The sequence below is a fragment of the Urocitellus parryii genome, unplaced genomic scaffold, assembly GCF_045843805.1.
Source record: "Urocitellus parryii isolate mUroPar1 unplaced genomic scaffold, mUroPar1.hap1 Scaffold_43, whole genome shotgun sequence".
Taxonomy (NCBI): domain Eukaryota; kingdom Metazoa; phylum Chordata; class Mammalia; order Rodentia; family Sciuridae; genus Urocitellus; species Urocitellus parryii.
In genome coordinates this window covers 107756-126809 of record NW_027553833.1, presented here as the reverse complement: position 1 = coordinate 126809, position 19054 = coordinate 107756, and the positions used below count along the sequence as shown (strand labels likewise).

General features: G+C 37.5%; 1 pseudogene; it reads left to right on the top strand.

The window, feature by feature from the left end:
* Window positions 1-267: 267 nt before the first annotated feature.
* Window positions 268-1227, top strand: LOC144252437 (heterogeneous nuclear ribonucleoprotein A1-like; annotated as a pseudogene).
* Window positions 1228-19054: the final 17827 nt, after the last annotated feature.

The window sequence follows — 19054 nt, the reverse complement described above, 5'->3', positions numbered from 1 at the left end:
CAGTTCTAAACGATAACAAAGGTCAACTCAAGGTGCGGAGAAATATTTGGTTACACAAACCAAGATGGAAACTATTGTTATTTCTTGTTCCAATAGCCAGAGGCTAAGTGTATATTTCCACAGGTTAGCAAAGGACATTGCTTATCACGTTAATGAAAAGTGCAGAATTGAACTATCACAAAACACAATAAAAAAGCTCAAAGTTGGCTTTTCTGCCCATGGATGAGCATAGAAAGCATCGTCAAAGTCTCTCTTCCTGCTGCCATCATGTCTAAATCAGTGTCCCCTAAAGAGCCCGAACAGCTGTGGAAGCTATTCATTGGAGGGCTGAGCTTTGAAACAACTGATGAAAGTCTGAGAAGCCATTTTGAGCAATGGGGAGCACTCACGGACTGTGTGATTGTGAGACACCCAAACACCAAGCGCTCCAGAGGCTTTGGGTTTGTCACTTGTGCCACTGTGGAGGAAGTGGATGCAGCCATGAATGCAAGACCACACAAGGTAGATAAAAAAGTTGTGGAACCAAAGAGAGCTGTCTCAAGAGAAGATTCTCAAAGACCGGGGGCCCACTGACCTGTGAAAAAGATCTTTGTTGGTGGCATTAAAGAAGTCACCGAAGAACATCACCTACGAGATTATTTTGAACAATATGGGAAAATCTAAGTTATTGAAAACATGACTGACCAAGGCAGTGGAAAAAAAGGGGGCTTTGCTTTTGTAACTTTGATGACCATGACTCTGTGTATAAGATTGTCATTCAAAAATACCATACTGTGAATGGCCACAACTGTGAAGTGAGGAAAACCCTGTCAAAGCAAGAGGTGACTAGTGCCTCATCTAGCCAGAGGTCGAAGTGGTTCTGGAAACTGGTGGTGGTCATAGAGGTGGTCTTGGTGGAAATGACAATTTTGGTCATGGAGGGAACTTCAGTGGTCATGGTGGCTTTGGTGGCAGCCATGATGGTGGTGGATATGGTGGCAGTGGGGATGGCTAAAATGCATTTGGTAATGATGGAAGCAATTTTGGAGATGGTGGAAGCTACAATGATTCTGGGAGTTATAACAATCAGTCATCAAATTTTGGACCCATGAAGGGTGGAAACTTTGGAGGCAGAAGCTCTGGACCTTATGGTGGTAGAGGCCAATATTTGCCAAATTATGAAACCATGATGGTAATGGTGGTTCCAGCAGCAGCAGCAGTAGCCATGGCAGTGGCAGAAGGTTTTAATACTGCCAGGAAACAAAGCTTAGCAGGAGAGGAGAGCCAGAGAAGTGACAGGGAAGCTAAAGGTTACAATAGATTTGTGAACTCAGCCAAGCAGTATTGGCAGGGCCTAGCTGCTACAAAGAAGACATGGTTTAGACAATACTCATATGTATGGGCAAAAAACTCAAGGGCTACACTTGTGACTAATTGTATAACAGGCTATTTTTAGTTTCTGTTCTGTGAAAAGTTCAAAGCATTCCACAAAGGGTATTAATCTACTTTGTTTTTGGCACCTGGGCTGTTGATTGCTAAATGTAATAGTCTGATCATGACGCTGAATAAATGTCTTTTAAAAAAAAGTTCAAAGTTGAAGTTACAGGATCTTCATGAGGGTCATCATATCCTGGGGTAGCAGGAATCAATGGGTGGCAAAGAAAAGGTGGGTGTGGCTGCTGCAATAGACAGGAGAGTGAAAGCAGCTATCAGAATAGTCCACCCCATTGTGTCCCTAAAAGTGAAATACCTGAGGGTCTTCTAAATCCTGACTGGATGTGAATAAGCAAAAGAACCATATATAAATTAGGGGTTTGTTTGAGCCATTAAGGCACAGAAGCCACTTTTCTGGGAACTCCTGGGTGAAATTCCCCAGTTCAAGAAAGCCCAGATCATGCTGGCCCTTGTCTTGGCTCACAGCTTTAGGACCAAACAACCTATTTCCTTCAAGATCCCTGCAACACCAAGAAACAAGCACCAAAACAAGCCTCCTACCACATTGAAAACTATCTACTGACCCCCTTGATAAATACAGATATTAAAATAATAATAATAATAAAGTTGTTAATCCCTATGATATTTAAAATTTATATCTATTTGTTTCTAACAATTTTCTTTAACAGGAAAAAGATAATTAATACTGTTATCTAAATTTGTTTGATGTCTTGTATCTTACAGTTAAGAATAAATACATTTAAGGTAAAGGGGAGTAATTATATGTCTTTATTAAAAGAGGTACTTATTGATTTGCAAGGTTAGAGTGCTAGAATGTCATCCATTGGGTGCTAAAATATCATCTACTAAATATAAAAACATCAGACCCTATTAACTAAAATATACTTAAACTTTAGATGTGTTTGTAATTTGGTTAATATAAAATAAGATCTAAAATTCCTTTATTCTCTATGTCCTCATGAGAACCAAGGGGCTGGGAGTTAAACTTCTATCAGGTGTGATTTATATAGAAAGGTTTAAGAAAAATTTAACCTAGTAAAGTGAAAGGCTATAAATGTCTCAGTAAATTAAAACAAAATATGTACAAAATAATTTTCAAAATGTTTACATATAGCTAAATTGGTTACATGAAATTAACACAATCAGCTGAAGTTATTGAAAGATTTTTACTCTTTAAATCCTGCTAAGGTTCTGACATGAGGCTTATTTACCAATATAGATAAGATCTTTTCACAGACTTTTATTACTTGGGAATTCTAACTAAAGGATAAAAGAAATAAGAAATACTGAAAATATTAATCTACTCTCATTCCAATAAAATAATTTTTTATGTCTGTTGAGTTTTATTATTTTAAAAAAAACACTAGTTTTAAAGGATTTAAGGTATATAACATTTTGATTAAACAATAACTGTTATTTTAAAAGTACCACATTACATTCCATATTTCAAATTTTTCTTTAAAAGCTAAACTTGGTTAATATAAAAAATCAGTGTAATTATGATAATTATTAATAACATATTAATTGTATCTTTATTTCCCAAATACACACGTCATTAAAGTACAAGATTTAAAAGAACATTTTACTAAGCTGATGTTCTTCAAACAAAAGTCTCTACAACAATAGCTCTTAAACTATATAATAATAACAAATTAATTGGAAATTAATGGTGTCATTTAATATTTTATATTTAAATAAATACGTTATAAAATTTTATGTTACTCTCTACACTGCAAAGTAAACTATATTTCTAAAAGACAATTAAGACACACTGGCTTATTTAAAAGTTAACAATATGATGTATATAATTTTTTTTTTTTTTTGTGGTGCTAGGGATTGAACCCGGGGCCTTGTGCAAGGCAAGCACTTTACCAACAGGTCATGCCCTGCTTTGAAAATATGATTCTTGTCGTTTTGTATTTATTTCTTGATAGATTACTTTCACAGTTTTTATTTCACAGCCAGCCCATCTCTCCCATGGGTACCTCACCCATGCTGGATCTGAACGGAGAGCTGTAGGCTAAGTTAGAATACGTGATGATGTGCTGGAGGCCTCTGGATTTGTACTTCAATCTTCATCTGCTCTATGGAGGAAGAGCAGGGAGTAGACTGGCAGAAGACCAGTAAGGCCAGTTATTTAACTGAATCACATTTTCAGAAGTTTCTTGGGAGAACCTTTAGAAAAGAAACAGGTGTTACTTCAACTCTCTGAAGAAATTCTATCTCAATTCTTCTGGGTGCTCAGCTTGGGTCATGTATTTCCCTCCATCCATTACCCAAGGATCCAACAGCCTCTATCCCCTCCTCCCTTCTTTCCCACAGGCCAGAATCAGTTCCTGCCCTGCTATAGGCTTTGGTCTCAGGACTGAAGCCCTAATGACTGGATCTGCTCCCTGACTGGAAGTCTGCTCCTCCCCCGATAGGAGGGTCCATAGGACCTGGGGATGCGGAGAGTCCTGCCAAAGAGAGGGGATATGGAACCTAGTTCCCAGACTTTGGGTGGGGTTGCAGATGACATCTTTCTTCCCCCTTCTCCCTCAACCTCTCCTTACCTGGGAGCAGCACAGCTCTAAAAGTGACTGGCCCTGCCTACTCCCTCCACTCTGGTTAAGTCAGCTGGAGCATCAGGCTCCAGCAGCTGCTCAGCCCCACCAGTCTCTGCAGAGGCCCTGCTCAAGGCAGAGGCTGCTGAGCTGGCTCAGGATCTGGAGTCTGCAGGAGGCTGGGTTCCAGGGCCACAGCCCAATCCTGGAGTTGTAGGAGTCCCCAGAGAGCTGGCATCCTCTGCCTTCATCCTGAACAGACTCCACTCTGTTTTCAACTCAGCTTCTGGAAATGAGCCTCCTGTCGGAATGCAGCCCTGAACTCCAGCCTTCCAGGTTGGGCTGGGAAAGGCCTTCCCTGCGCCTTACCCTGGTGTTAGCCATAGGACCCTCTCTCTCCCTCTCTTTTACATATGAACATAATACCTTGATTTTAAGTTTAAACTCAGTGCCTAACACATGCTAAGCAAGCACTCTACCACTGAGCCAGGACTGAGGTCCCAGGACCCTCTTCTTTGACTGTGGGTATGAAGTCCCTTTCTCTGTACACATTAAATGGAGATACCATGCTGCCATCTTCCAGGATTGGGTATTTCCTTCCTGTGTTCCTTTTATCTCCACACCATGCCCCACTGTGTCCCTCTAATAGAAATCTGGTCTGAATCAGACCTGCATAAGCTAAAACCCTTTAGAGCCCACAGGCTGCCTTGGTATGGCCACTCCTCTTTCCCATGGGCCCTGACAGGGAGGATTTCTCAGAACTCAGGGCTGAGCATGGTCAAGCTATTGCTTCCAGTGACAGGAGGCCTGATTCTTCTGTCTCACCTCAGAATGGGAAGGACCAGTCAAGGTACAGACTAGGATCTTGGGAATTCACTTTCCTGTCCTCATTGCTTCCCCATCTCCCCCATCCCTCTCTTCAATCTGCCTACAATACATGTGAGAAAAAAATTATGATGCATCCTATGATGAGGATTCTAGTGATTAAAGGTACTGAATTCCAGTGATTAAAGGTACTGGCTGAGGACTTCGCAATTACTGTGTTTGGGGTGGTGGTTGAAGGTCCTGAAATGAAAACATAAGAGTATTAGCCCTTCTTCAGACCAAAATATGAGGACATATCTGCTTAGATCCTGCTGCCCCAAGTCATTCAGGAAGGCAGATAGTTCCTAGATCTCTGCTATGTGGCAGCTGCTGTGACAGGTCCTGAGAAATGAGGGAGACAGGAAACGGGCCATGTCTTTAAGGGGCTCATACAGCTAATGGGAGAAGCCTGGGTGACCATACAACTCATCCTTCCTGGTGGCAGAATATGAGGAGACCCATGAGGATGGTGGTGGAGAAGGGTCTCAGGAGCTGACATGTGAAGTGATTTAGAGGAATTTCCAAAAAGAGACGAGCAAATGTCAGACCAAAAGAATGTGCACTAAAAAAGAGGCATTAGGAGGTGAGAAGGGAAAAAGATAGGAAGACTATACCTATGAATGTTAACCCAGGTCTGACTCATGCTTGATGGATTGTACACACACACACACACACACACACACACACGTAGAAGCATCTCATGTGAATCCCACTTCTTCCCCCTCCTGCCAGTTACCTGTTGGCTCCAACTCTGCCTCCCATTCCTTCAAATTCTGAATCCAGGTTCTACAGTCACCTATCGAGGACCTGTGTAACAACTCAGTCACCTCCTTGTCATTTTCCCACATTTTTTTCATCCAGTTGGACCCAGGATGTATCTCTCTCCACTTTCTGTTGTCTGAGTCAAAAAGGAGCCACATCTGTCCATTGAAGCCAAACTTCCAGGAGCTGTTGGATTTATGCTGACAACACATCCTGCCCTCCAGGGTGTTCAGACCTGCCCCCATCAGAGAGAAATCAGCCTCCTTTCTTAACAAATCCTTTGTCCAACCCAGTACCACCTTCCCTGTTTTCCTTCTAATCTGGCTGTGTTCTGTCCTCCAAAACAGTTATGTCTGGGCTTTTAGAGGGACCAACATCTAACTCTTTTTTTTTATATATGCACACAATCAATTTCCTTCAACCAATATCAGCTCTCTCATATCCCTGGACTATCCTTACATACCTCTGGCCATGTCATTTTCTGCTTTAATGTCAGCCAGTTTCTGTTTTAGCGTATTCACAATATCTCTCAGTGACATTTTGGGCTCTTCCCAGGTGACTGTGGCACTCACTTTCCCTCCCAGGGCACTCAAGGATTTGACCTTGTCCATGCCACAGTCATAGGAGAAAAAATTCTTCTGGTCCACCTGGGCATGGACTGTAAACCATTGCTGTCCAGGTGCTGCCTTAGAATTGACGGTGAAGTCATAGTGAAGGGAGTGAGTGCCTGTGAGGGAAAAGGGCGAGTAAGGGTTGGGCTGGTGAGAAAGGACCCTTTAGGCACCCCCTCCCCATCCCTCTGAAGGGCTGAGCTGGCAGACCAAGAATGACCCTTCCCAAGCTCTCTGCTTCACCTGTTTAAGTTGGGCATGTTCCCCTCCTTTGAAGAGGAGGCCCACTTCCCCTCTGCCCTTTGAAAGATGCCTACACCCAGCAGAACATCACCTGGCAATGGCAGTGCCAGGCCTGCTGTGAGGGAAGGGCCTGCCTGGCAGAGGACGATCAGACGCAGGAGAAGGGACTGTGCATGCTGAGTCATGGTGGGTGCAGTGAGGATGGGATCACAGCTGCATGAGAAAGAGTTCATAATTATGGTTCATAGCTTTTAGCTTGACTGTTAGGAGATGGCACTACTGTCCCAGGAGATTGCCCTTTTTAGGTTGGAAAGTGATATTGTAATCTGAATAAAATGAAAAATTCATAGTTTGAAGAAAGGTAGTAAAGGAAGGAATCAGAAGTATGTGCTTTGTGGTTCATAAAATTGTATATGCCAGGTTAGATATACTAGAAAAGCCAGAAAAATGACCAGTCCACTGTGATTTTTAAGAAAGCCTGGGAGATTATTGTTTATCAAGTGTATTAAAAACATCTGGTATCCAAACCTGAACCAAAATTAGTGGAAAGGAAGAAATAAATAATAAGTTCAGAGCAGAGCACAAATAATGAATCAGAGACTAAAAAGGAGCACGAGAGAGTAATGAAATAAGGAGCTGGTTCTTCAAAGAACTAAACACAGGTGAAAAGTCAGTAGCTAGACAACTAGGCAAAGTAGAGAGAAGACTCAAATTCAGACAAGAAAAGGGAAAGATTGCAACTGACACCACAAAAGTACAAAGGATCATTTGAGATTATTAGGAACAAAGATACCCATGTTTGTTATTATTTGCAAAAATTTGGTAACCTAGAATAAATGGAAAAATTCCTGAACACTTACACATATATATCTTACCCAGGTTGAATCATAAATAAATAAAAAAGCTGAGCAGACCTATAATAAGTAACAAGATTGAATCAGTAGTAATAGCCTTCCAGAAAAGAAAATTCCAATACAAGAGAGCTTTACTGCTAAAAGTTCTACCAAATATTTGAAGAACAGTTCCTAGTTCTCCTTAAGTAATTCCCAAAAATAGAAGAGAAAGAAATTCTTCCAAATACATTTGATGAAGCCAGCAATTCCATGATACCAAAACCTGACAACACACACAAAAACTAATCCACAGCTATTTTTTTAGAATATTTTTTAATTGTTGATAAAACTTTTTATTTATTTATTTATTTATATGTGGTGCTGAGAATCGAACCCAGTGCCTTACACATGCCAGGCAAGTGTGCTACTGCTGAGCCCCAGCCCCAGCCCCCACAGCTAATATTTTTGATGAATAAAGATACAAAAATCTTGAACAAAATACTAGCAAATTAAATTCAATTGCCCACTAGAAAGATTATTTAACATGACCAAGTGGAATGCATCTCAGGGATGCAATAATGGTTCAACACTATCTAATCAATAAATGTAATATCCCACATTAACAGAATGAAGGGCAAAACCGATATAATAGATGTAGAAAATGCACTTGATAAAATCAACATCTCTTCATGATGAAAATGCTGAACAACTAGGTATAGAAGGAATACATCTCAACATGATAAAAGGTGTGTCAAATAAGCCATCAGCAAGCATCATATCAAATGGATAAACACTGAAAGTTTTTTCTCTCAGATCTGAAACAGAAGAATGATGCCCATTTTACCACTTTTAATCAATGGAATTCTGGAAGTGCTTGCTAGAGCAATCAGGCAAGAGAAAAAATGAAGGGCATCCAAACTGGGAAAAAAGGAATAAAATTCTCACTGTTTGCAGATGAGCTGATGTTACATTTAGAAAACTCCAAGGACTTCATCCAAAACTAGTAGTGGTAATAGATGAATTTAGCAAAATTGCAAGATACAAAAAATAAAATTATTAGAGTTGTTATATACAAATAGCAAATCATCTGAAATAGAAATCAAGCAAACAATACTACTTACAATAACTGCAAAAAATATAAAACCTTGGAACAAATTAAAATAAAGAGGTAAAAGATCTCTAAAATGAAAACTATAAAGCAATGAGGAAAGAAATTGAAAATAACACACACACACACACACACACACAAATAAAAAGATAACCAATATTGTTCAAATGTCTATTCTACCCAACAAGATCGGCAGATTCAATGTAATCCCTACCAAAACACCAAGAGCATTCTTCACAGAACTAGAAAAGACAATCCTAAAATTTCTATGGAACCACAAAGCTCCTGAAGAGTCACAGTTATCCTGAATGAAAAGAACCAAGCAAGAGGAGTTCCATGACTTGACTTCAAAATACAGGACAAAGCTGGAGTAATCAGAACAGCATGGTGCTGACTTATAAACAGAAGCATGGACCCATGGAACAGAACAGAGAGCATAGAATTCGACCCACACACCTACAGCAGCCTATTTTTGAAAAAGGTGTAAGAATGTACAGTAGAAAAAGGACAGTTTTGGGGCTGGGATTGTGGCTCAGTGGTAAAGCGCTCGCCTAGCACAGGAGGGACCCGGGTTCGATTCTCAACACCACATAAAAAAATAAGGCATTGTGTTGTGTCCATCTTAAACAAAATTCTCCCTCTCTCTTAAAAAAAAGACATTTTTTTCTATAAATGGTGTTGGGAAAACAGGGTAGGGAATCCACAGGAAAAAGAATGAAACTAGAACCCTGTGGCTCTTTACTCAGAAACAATCAACTCAAAGTGGATTAAATGGGCTGGGGGTGTAGCACAGTGGTAAAATGCTTGCTTACCATGCAGGAGAACCAGGGATTAATTGAAAAAAATAAAATTTTATTTTTAAACATTTTAAGGCTATTGTAATGGGAAAAGATTTTTTAGACAAGACCCCTATTTTAGAAAACAAAAGCAAAAACAGATAAACAAGATGAATCAAACTAAAAAATCCTCTGCACAGGTTCTACTCCTGGACATCTACTCGTATCAGAAACAGAGAAAGATACCAACAAAGGGACACATGTAAAAAAAGAGGAAAGAAAATCCATCTCATTTGAAGTGAAAGTCCGTGATCTCAGAAAACATGAGGAAACAGGCACGCGCCCCCCCCCCCTTCACAATGCTCCAACAAAGGATCCCACAGTTATGGAAGTACATAAAATCACAGATAAAGATAATGAAAAACTAATTATTAAAATGTCCAATGATCTAAAAGAAGATCTAACAACTGAATAAGAGAATAAATGCAGACTAAAGACCTTAGGCTATTTCTAAAGCTTTCAACTTTTCTAACTTTTCAGAATTTTTGGTGATTTGAAAAAAATATTTATTTTAAGAAATGAATTGTTTGAAATTAATTATTTATCTTTCCTGCATTATTTTTCACTTTCATTGATTTTTTTAGAAGAACTAACAGAACAGAATTCCAAAAGTGTTCCATGTAAATTTAAAGGTATGTTTCTAATGATCAATATAGAAAGTAGAAGCAAAACATCATCTAGTTTGGTGGTTCTGCCTCACACTAGAGAGTTACTTATTTATTTCTGCCATTATTCATTAGGTTCCTGAGGTTGCAGAAATCACCAACCAACAAAAAGAAAAGTCTTTTTAGTTTGTTTCTCACAACCAATTCAAGCTAAAATACACTAGTATCATTGTAGTTTCAGACCAAAGTATGTTTCTAAATTATAAATATATGTATACATAAATATATAAATAAATATAAAATATAATATAATATTAGAGAGAATCATTTTGTTAATATTTCCCTTTAGACACAGTTCTGGGAACAAAGTGTCACAAATAAGACATAAATCCTACATTGCTACACACAGTAATTAAGGCACATACTAAGAGCTTGGTATAAAACATAGAGACATAAATAACTAGAGAACAACATAGAGAATTATACCTAAGTGCTAAGCAGCAAATTCATAGTCTTTAAGTACATGAAGAGACAAGTTATCATAGCAAATTTTATAACTCAGTTGCTGCTAATATACAGAGATAATATTTTTCTGCATTTAGTACCTTTTTTGCAGACATATGAATTACAATTAATTCCAACCAGTAAAATGCAGAAATAGTGTAAAGATTATTCACCATGAGTAAAACTACTTAAAGAGAGAACCAAAACTTCCATTCCTGTCCAAATGTTTATTCCTGACAAAAAGACTGCTTCTTTTGAACCATTTCTGTGGAAACAATTTTTTATAATAAATATTTTGGTGATTTTTTTTGCATATTACTTAATATATTTAGGCTTCACATTTTCTCTTTTGTCCTATTTTACTACCTATATTCTGAAAGAAAAGAATTCTAACTCCTAAACTACCTTGATATTTGAGCTATCTTTTAATTTTTAAGCTTATATCATTTCTATAATGAATACTGTGCTTTCAGTAAAGAATGACTATTTTTATGCACCTGGCTCATTTACAGGAGTTTTGTTGTGTTCTTTGGTTTTATTTACAGTGAAGTTAAAAAAAGGTTAATGTTAAACCAAATCACAAAGAAAAGACCACCAACTCCAATTTTAAATCAAATTAAATCAAGATTGTATTGTGTACACAAAAACTGGCCAGGACTGTCTCTTTCAAGATTCCATGCTAGAGATCATCCCGCTGATCTTCAGGAAAAAGTTTTTAAAGCACAAAAAGTTACAAAGGAGGTGGGTGTATAGGGTGCTTACAGCTAACAAGATTTTGACAATCATAATACAAAGGCAGATAGCAGGTTAAGGATCTACATCACTAACATTTCAGGGGAGGGAATAAATTCAGCTCCAGACATTAGAATTTATGAGCTGCCACTGAGATTTAGAGAGAATTGTTGTTTGGTCAGTGGAAGCCAGAATTTATGAGGCACAAGTAAGGTTTTAGAGAGGGTTGTTATCTGGTAAGGGATAGCCAGGCATAGGTGAATTCAAAACACAGGTAGAAATTACAAGTAAGTTTAAAACATCAAAATATTGTCAGGCCAAAGAGAAATTTTAGTTTTCTTGCACAAAACAGAAATAAACTTTTTACTTCTGAAAGCTCTAAGAGAAGATTTTATTTTTTGTATTTTTTCACATCTAATGGCTTCTGGCTTTCCTTTGTTTTTGAGCATAAATGCTTCCCTTTTGTGTTTATGGGGCTTCCAAAACAATATATATATATATATATATATTGGTAAGCCCTTCTCATAGGGAAGATGTTTTTAACATAGCAAGTAATTACCCTTTAACCCACAGGGTCTGACAACCATATTATAGGATATGAAAGACCCTCCAATATGCTTGTTCTTCCAACCATTGTTGGCAAAGATTGACAAAAGTCAATTCATTGCACACAATGAGTGAGGTGGGTCTCTGCTCTGCAGTCCAGAACAGGAGGTAAAAGAGCCCCCAAAGTGAGTTTACACAGGGCTTTACATGACATAGCTGACAAAATCCTAAAAACAAAAGAAAACAAATTCAAAGAGAACCATACCCACATAATCTCGTTTGACAGAATCAAATTCATAAGAGGAACAGAGGACAGAGGCAAATCTAAAGGGATTTAACTATATTTTCTTTTTCTAAATTGCTATTAATTTCTCCTACAATTATAGAGTTCTGGATCTCCTCAGTTCTACTTTCTCATTACTTTCAACCTACAATACATGAGGCACAGTGAATTTACCCTACTCATGTACTTATCACTTATTTTTTTCTATAGAAATGAATATGAATATATTTTTCCCACATTTCCAAGATTCTACCCTGAAAATTTCTGTGATATCACTTCCCTGAAATGCATTTTCATTATTTCATGTCAGTTCATCTAAGTATTCCATATCATGTGTTGGAAAAGATGAGACAACTCTAAGGCCCTTCTTATTTGACTATTTATAAACTATAATGAAATGTCAACCTCAGTACCTCCACAGAACTTAAGTCTCATTCACCTTTCTCATTCATAGTGCTTTATTTTTTAAGTAGGTAGCAAAAATTTTATTTTGAAGAAGAGTAAGTCATTTTTAGCCATTCAGTGTTCTTTAGAGGATCCCAGAAACCTATGGTTGTGGTTCTTAAACAACCTTACCACTGAAAGGTTGGACATTGATACTATGCTTCCATGGGAAATGGTTTCTTGGTTGTGAATATTGTCTTTCCCTTTCTCCTATAGTCTTGGAAAGGTGTGGATTGTGCAAACTTTTAGAATCACTATTTTCAACACACTTAGCATGGACCCATTTGATAATAGAAGACATCTAAATTCTGAAAAAAAAAAAAGACTCTTCACCAAGCCCTAAAGAAGTGATAAAATAATCTCTGGAAAAAATAACAGTCATCCATTAGATTATTTTTAAAAAATACTAAGAATAAGTTTAGTTAGTAATACATTACTATACTAGGAAAAATGATATAAATGCAATTTTAATTTTTAAAGTTGTTTCTGATTACTACAAAGAGAGTATAAAAAGCTGGGTACATGAGCTAGAGTTATGTCTCAGTGGTAGACTACTTTGCTAGCATGTGCAAAGCACTGAATTTGATTCTCAGCAATACATATAAAGATTTTTTTTTAAATTTTTAAAATAAATGACAGCGGAATGCATCACAATTCTTATTACACATATAGAACAATTTTTCATACCTCTGTTTGTATATAAAGTATGTTCACATCAATTCCTGTCTTCATAAATGTACTTTATTTTTTTAAAAAGAGAGAGAGAGAGAGAGAGAGAGAGAGAGAGAGAGAGAGAGAGAATATTTTAATATTTTTATTTTTTAGTGTTCGGCAGACACAACATCTTTGTTTGTATGTGGTGCTGAGGATCAAACCCCAGCCGCATGCATGCCAGGTGATCACACTACCACTTGAGCCACATCCCCAGCCCCATACATGTACTTTAGATAATAATGTCTATCACATTCCACAATCCTTGATAATCTTTACTCAACACTCCTACACTGGCTACTTCACATAAACTGCCTCAGGGATTTAATGCAGTAATCAAATAGATTTTCTGCAGCCTATGCAGTGCTGTTGGAATAGCTATTATAAAAATATAAAATTGTCATGTATGGTGGCAGATGCCTGAAATTCGAGAAGCTATGGAAAATGACACAGGAGAATTGTTAATTCAAAGACAGCCTCATTAACATAACAAAGCTACAAACAACTTAATGAGAGCCTATCTCAAAATATAACATAAAAAAGAATGTGGATGTATCTCAGTGGTATGCACCCCTGGGTTCAATACTCAGCACCAAACCATACAAAACCAAGCAAATATCTCATAATTAATAGGGATTCCAGGGTACACAAATATGTAAAAATGTTGGTGACATTTTTAAATAAATTTAATAAATATATTTTAAGTAAATTTAATAAATATATTTTATAAAAGGGTTAAGGTTCTTTAAAAGCCCAAAATAAAAATGCCACATAATCCACTAGTAATAATTTGGGGTAGCAGTGCAAGGTTGTACATGCCTGTACTCCCAGTGGCTTAGGAGGATGAGAGGTAGAAAACTATGGGTTTATTCTCAAATTAAAGACCAGCCTCAAGAACTTGGCAAGGTCCTAAGAAACTCAGTAAAACTTTCTCTCAAAAATAAATAAATAAATAAAAGTGTTGGAGACTGGGTATGTAGCACACTGGTAAAGTGCCCTGGGGTTAATTTCCATTATTTAAATAAATAAAAAGATATAAATAATAATTCTTGGTTAAAAAATGCCATACAATCCAGTAATAATAACTCTGGGTATATATGTAAAAAAATTGGAATCGTTTTGCTAAATATATTGCCACACATCTATTTTTATTGTACCTTTATTCACAGTATCTAATTAAAGGAAACAAATGAAGTACCTTTTAGATAGAAAGTATATCAGAAAATGTCTTCCAACTGCAAAGCATCTAATTACTCCATCCCTTCAGATGCTATACACTTAAAATTCAAACTGGTCCCTAGAAGGCAAGACTTAGATAGTGGTGTTTTCTAAATACTCCAAAAAATTTGGAATCTCTGGGAACCTTGTTTCAGATATTCTAAAACTCAGAAATAGGTCATATGGGGGGTCAGAATGAGAACACAACACACAGTAAACTCTTTAATGGGGAATCTGAACTCAGACACTGTCATAACCAAAAGCAGTGTTGGAGATAAAAAAAAAATAGATTCTGTTTCACTGATTTCTGGGTTATGGATTCAAATCAAATATATATTAGAAAAAAAGTTAAAGCTACTGGTTAAAATCTACATAAAACAGTATTAAAATGTACCAGGGGCTGGGTGTGTTGGTGCAAGCCTGTAATCCCAGTTGCTGAAGAGGCTGAGGAAGAAGTATCAAAAGTTCAAAGACAGCCTTAGCAGAAGTGAGGTGCTAAGAAACTCAGTGAGATCCTGTCTCTAAATAAAGTAAAAAAAAAAAATCCTGGGGATTTGTCTTAGTAGTCAAGTGTTCGTGAGTTCAATCTCCAATATCCCCCATAAAAAAAGTACCAGGGGCCTAAGGCTGGAGCTCAGTGGAGCTCAATTTTCTGGCACATGTGAGGCACTGGAATCAATTCTCAGCTCCACATATAAGTAAATGAAATATAAGGTCTATCAACAACTTTTATATATAGTACCAAGATATTGACATGGACTTTGATCTAATTTGCTATGTACTTTAGCCCTTAAGATTGAAGTTGGCCAGGCATGGTGGTGCATGCCTGTAATATCAGCTGTTTACAAGACTGAGACATAAGGATCATGAATTCAAAACCAGTCTCATCAATGGCGAGGCACTAAGCAACTCAGTGAAACCCTGTCTCTAAGTAAAATACAAAATAGGGGTAGGGATGTGGCTCAGTGGTAGAGTGCCCCTGACTTCAATCCCTGGTCTCTCCCCCCCAAAAAAAAAAAAATAAATGGGGCTGAGTAAATAGCTCAGCTTGTAGAGTGCTTGCCTTCTAAGCATGAGGCCCTGGGGTCAATCCCCAGTACAGAGAGAGAGAGAGAGAGAGAGAGAGAGAGAGAGAGAGAGAGAGATTTAACTTGCATGTAATTTAAATTCAAGTTAGTCCCACTTTTATTTTTTCCTGCCACACCAGAATAAAAGAGTTTCCTGAAATGTTTGGAACGTTTCTGTGCGTTATTTATTTATTTATTTATTATTTACTTATTTTTATGTGGTGCTGAGGATTGAACCCAGGACCTTGCACATGCTAGGTGAGTGCTCTGTCACTGAGCCACAACCCCATCCCCTTCTGTGGGTTATTTTAATGAAATGATCTGACCATAAATAAGTAAATAAACAAATTAATTAATAAATGAATAAATCCTCAATTGATGACCCATTAAACTTTTTAAAAATCCTTAAATGGGACACATAAATCTCATTTAGGAGAGATTCATTCTTTTTAATGTCACCTAATTTTATTCTGCTTTTTTCTCATGTGAAAATCTCAGATGATAAATTAAAATCTTTTAAAAATGCCCTCAAGTTCTTGAAGAAAAACATTATAAATGATGCATACATTTGAAATAAAACATGGGAAAATAATGATTAATAATGCTGAAAGTGCAGTTTTGAGATGAACCAAAATTTCTCAGTTTGCCAATTGAATCTGGGTGCTTGTCTCATAAATTTTGAAGAAAAAAATCTATTTAAGCAAAAAGAAATAGAATGACCACCATGTGGTATGAGGAATGATACCAGAAAAAAAATTCATTTTTGTGTACCATCTTACAACTTTACTGATGGTTTTGGGCAGAACAAGGAGCATACTGCATTTAGAATAGGCTTTGGAAAAGGCATCCTGACTACCATATAGGTTCACTTTCTGTGACCCGTCCTTTTTTCTTCAAATTCAATCAGGAATCACCTCTGGGGCAAAGGACTTTGTAGAAGGTGTTCCCACAAGTGGGCTTCAAGGTCTTTTACATGTCAAATAGGCCTTAATGGTGCTCATTAACATATCTTTCAGTTAGCCACCAGGTGTGTTTGAGTGAGGCCCATTATTCGAATTACATGGTCATTATATCATCTATTCTATTTTATACTCATTCTCTGTGAACAGAGAACCCTAGTTTTGGATATGTGAACAGAGAGCTAGAAAACTAGGGGTTTATTCTGAGACCTATGGAGAGCTGAGCTGAAGTTCTGGATTTCAGATTTTTGTTCTGGATTTGAGATACTGCTTCTGCTACATTTAAAAATCTCAGGACTCATGAAGAGAATGAGTTAAAAGCCAGCATCATCAAATTTCTGAGTCCCTAAGAAATTCAAAGGGACCCTGTCTCTAAATAAAAATATTTCTAAAAAAGGGGGTGGGAATGTCAATCAGTGGATGGACACCTCTGGGTTGAATTTCTGGTACCAAGAAGAAAACAACACACACACACACACACACACACACACACACACAGACAGACAAACACTGACACATACAAAATAAATAAATAAATAAACAAACAAACAAAACCCTCATGAGTAACAAGCCCTAAAATCAACAGCCTCTCTCATGCATGAATACAATAAATGGATTTGGAGTTCTTTCCTGGTAATTATCTCAGTCTTCACTATGCAATCTGGAGACATGCTGGACTCATGGCACATGGAAGCCCACAAAGGGCTCTAGAAAGAAGCTGAAAACACCATACAATTATGGAATAAAATGCCCAGGTTTTCAACTGCTGATCTAAGCCTCACTAGACTAGTCAGAGGGAGGTGAAGGCTAAGCTACCACAGAGAGACCCTCTGGCCACAAGACTCTGGAGAGGACCACGAGGAGTCCCTAGCCATGACTGCCAGTTTCCACCATTGCCACTCCTGTCAGCTTTAAGCCACCTTCCTACCCAGTCTCAATATAACAAGGCACACTTACCATTTCCTGGCTCTCAGGGTTCTCAGGATTCTCCCTGTGGTTTGTTTTCAGATTCTGCATAGCACAGACACCTGGGCTCCGGATCCAGGACAGAAGCCTACCAAAAGATTGAAAAAATGGCGGGCTCCATACGAAAAGGGAACGGAAGATTGTGGAAGCCCCCCCCCTCATCACCGGCTGCTTGAGGATTGGACAGTTCTCACCTAAGTGACTGATTGGTCAAGGCTTCAGGCACTGCCCCCAACCTGAGCCAAGTGGACACACAATCAAAGTCTGAATGACAGGCTGCTCCATTGTCACTGTATAAAGACTACACATCTGGGGCTCAGGGTGTGGCTCGAGGGGTATCGCGCTCGCCTGGCATGAGTGTGGCCCAGGTTCGATCCTCACCACCACGTACAAGCAAAGGTGCTATGTCTGCAGAAATTCTCTCTCGCTTTTTAATTTTTTTTTAAAGACTCCAGATCAGGGCTGAGGATATAGCTTAGTCAGTAGAGTGCTTGTTTTGCTTGTATAAGGCCATGGATTCAATCCCCTGCACTACACGCACACACTCCCTCCAAAAAAATGAATTAAGTAAAGAACTTTGGGGACTAGGGTTATGGTTCAATGGTAGAGTGCTTCCCTAACATGCGTGAGGTACTGGGTTGAACACCCAGCATCACATTAAAAAGCCAACCAACCAACAAACTACTAATGATATTGTGTCCATCTACAACAAAAAATATTCAAGAAAAAAAAAGACTGTGGGGAAAAAAAAGACTACAGAACCCATAAACACTTTTTATAAATAATATTTACATATATGTCTTAAATATATATGTCAGTGTATAAAATTCTCCTGTGATGGCTTTTCAATTAACTTATATTACAGGTATGCTTTACAACCCTGAAATCCTCCACACCTCACTTATTATTATTATTATTATTATTATTATTATCATTATTATTATTATTATTATTTAATGGCCTGTAAATTGCATTAAATACCTGTGTATGGGGTTATTTTAAGGCAAAGTTTTCTTCCAATAATAGGAGCTAGTGCAGAGAGAAGTGCATTGACACTTATAACTGTTTATAAGGTTAAAGCAATTTGTGAATAAATATGTATATATTTTTATTTATTAAAATGATATCTCAATTACTTTAATATTTTTTAACTTTTCTGTTCTTTGTCTCATAAAAAATAGTTTGAGCTTTAAACTCATTAGCAATGTCCTTATATCCCTTTCCCACAAAAAAGTGACTCACAAGTATAATTCAAATTATTGAGACTCATAAATCTTGGATCCTTTATTTTAACTAGTGAAGTCTAAAGGTTTTCTTTTTCTTTTTATTTTTAAATGAAGCCCACATTTTATAGCTTTCTTGTTATGTAACTGACCTTTAATATTCTGCAAATTTTACCCCCAATTCTGATCACTTTGGACTATTGACGTTTTGATGGAGGGGATCTCAAAGTGGTCATACACAAGGTAGGAAATGGATATAGTAAGATATAAGACTGGTGATTGCTGAGTATGTAGATTTTGCTATACAAAATAAGTATTGGTGGATGATATGGGGGTAGGGAGAAAAAGAGCAATGAAAAAAGAGAAGAAAAACTTGAACAGTAGAGGGGTTCAGATGCTACAAGTCTACAATGATACCCAATATAGAGGTTAGTGTTCTTGGAAGCAGCAATAAAATTTGAGGGGAAAGAAAATGGTAATTTTTTTGCACAGATCCCAAGTGAGAGAGCCAGGTGAATGGGTTCTGTGTTCAACTCTTCCCACCTAGGAGTGGAATTTATAG